General features: G+C 41.0%; 1 protein-coding gene across 1 annotated transcript in view; it reads left to right on the top strand.

Annotated features, from left to right (window-relative positions):
* Nucleotides 1-2,389, top strand: part of GNAL (guanine nucleotide binding protein (G protein), alpha activating activity polypeptide, olfactory type) — a 164,520-nt gene that overhangs the window by 145,462 nt on the left and 16,669 nt on the right. The window lies entirely within an intron of this gene.

Raw genomic sequence — 2,389 nt, 5'->3', positions numbered from 1 at the left:
GACTACAGGCACCCGCCACCTCGCCCGGCTAGATTTTTGTATTTTTCAGTAGAGACGGGGTTTCACCGTGTTAGCCAGGATGGTCTTGATCTCCTGACCTCGTGATCCGCCCACCTCGGCCTCCCAAAGTGCTGGGATTACAGACGTGAGCCACCACGCCCGGCCAGTGTGGAGTATTCTTTGATGAAGTTCTGATAGTGCTTTGTCAAGAAAATTTAGGTCTCTGTTTTGAAAGCCTAAGATTACATTCAGCCTTCCATATCTTCAGGTTCCGTATCTGCAGATTCAACCAACCACAGATTGAAAATATTCAAAAATAAATTTAAGATAGCAATACAACAACAAAAAATAATACAAGATTACAGTGGCTTACACCTGTAATCCCAGCACTTTGGGAGGCTGAGACAGGGGAATTGCTTGAGCTCAGGAGCTGGAGACCAGCCTGGGCAACATGTTGAAACCCCGTCTCTACAAAAAATACAAAAATTCATCAGGCGTGGTGGGGCACACTTGTAGTCCCAGCTACTTGGGAAGCTGAGGCAGGAGGATCACTTGAGCCCAGGAGGCGGAGGTTACAGTGAGCTGAGATCATATCACTGCACTTCAGTCTGGGCAACAGAGGGAGACTCCGTCTCAAAAAACTTAATTAATTAATTAAAATAAAAAATTGAGCAAGGAAAAAAATTGGACTAAAAAATAATAATACAAATAAGCAATACAGTATAACAAGTACTCGCCAGCTTTTACATTGTGATAGGTATGATAGGTAATGTGGAGATGATTTAAGCACATGGGAGGGTGTGCATGGGTTATATGCAAATACTACACCATTTCATACAAGGGAGCCTCCTCAGATTTTGGTTTTCACAGGGAGTCGTAGACCAATCTCCCACGGGTATCAAGGGACGATTCTATATCTAGGGTTCGAAATAGGTTTTGTTTGGTTTTTAAAATTTAGGAAGTACCAGTTTAAGGGCCAGCAACAGTGGCTCACGCCTGTAATCCCAGCACTTTGGGAGGCCAAGGCAGGAGGATCACCTGAGATCAGGAGTTCGAGACCAACCTGACCAAAATGGCGAAACCCCATCTCTACTGAAAATACAAAAATTAGCCAGGCATGGTGGTGGGCGCCTGTAGTCCCAGCTACTCAGGAGGCTGAGGCATGAGAATCACTTGAACCCGGGAGGTGGAGGTTGTGGTGAGCTGAGATTGCACCACTGCACTCCAGCCTGGGCAACAGAGTGAGACTCCATCTCAAAAAATAAAACAAAAAATTTTTACATTTAAAAATAAATAAAGTACCAGTTTAGGACATCCACTAATAACTAGATGATCTGTAAGATCCCTTACAGCTCACAATCACCACATAATTATGTTTGAAACTACTAGCATTGCAAAGTGGCATAAGTGATTATTTCAGAAAGGAATATTTAGTTCACACACACACATAATACATACATACATAGTTAGAAATCAAAGTTTCTTCTGAAGTATTTAGGAAGAAATATTACCAAGGAGGACAGGAAACGTAAGTTTACCTTGTAAAGTTTTGGATTCTCAAAAAAATAATTTTCTATGAAATGTTCAACAACCAGCCTCAAATTTGTGGTAATAAGATAGTTAATAGAAAAGAAACAGGGTCAGGAAATACCAGGTATACAGAAGGATACTGTAGAGTTATTATAAATTTATTTATATACACTATATGTGTAAGTGGGAAAATGACGACAGTCTTATAGGAAAAAACAGACTTTAAAATACTGTGATCTTGTTTTTATAAGTATGTGTGAGGACAGAAAAAAACTTCGGCATAAAAACATAAAACTTCTATAGTAATTGTTTCTCCGGGTATAATTACATTTGATTTTTTTCTTTATGTTTTTCTATAATTTAAGGTTTGTTTTTACAAAGGTTATATATTTTATTACTAGAAGAAGCAGGTAAGCTATTTCCATTTGAGGGGAAAGTGGATTGTGTGTGGGGTTTTTATTTTTATTTTTATTTTTTGAGATGGAGTCTCACTTTGTTCCCTAGGCTGGAATGCAGTGGCGCAATCTCGGCTCCCCACAAGCTCCACCTCCCAGGTTCAAGCGATTCTCCTGCGTCAGCCTCCGGAGTAGCTGGGACTGCAGGTGTTTGCCACCACACCTGGCTAATTTTTGTACTTTTAGTAGAGACGGGGTTTCACCGTGTTGGTCAGGCTGGTCTCGAACTCCTGACCTCGTGATCTGCCCGCCTCTGCCCACCAAAGTGCTGGGATTACAGGCATGAACCACCACCACAGGTTGTGGTGGAACAATTCTGTTTCTACTGCCCATATCCTAAAGTACTGGAGTGTTAAAATGTCCTATTTAGGAATAGAATTGTTTTATTAATAGTCCTGTAACTC

Source organism: Mandrillus leucophaeus, unplaced genomic scaffold, assembly GCF_000951045.1.
Source record: "Mandrillus leucophaeus isolate KB7577 unplaced genomic scaffold, Mleu.le_1.0 Scaffold257, whole genome shotgun sequence".
Taxonomy (NCBI): Eukaryota; Metazoa; Chordata; class Mammalia; order Primates; family Cercopithecidae; genus Mandrillus; species Mandrillus leucophaeus.
The sequence above is the reverse complement of the archived record's forward strand: the minus strand, read 5'-3'. Positions and strand labels throughout refer to the sequence as shown.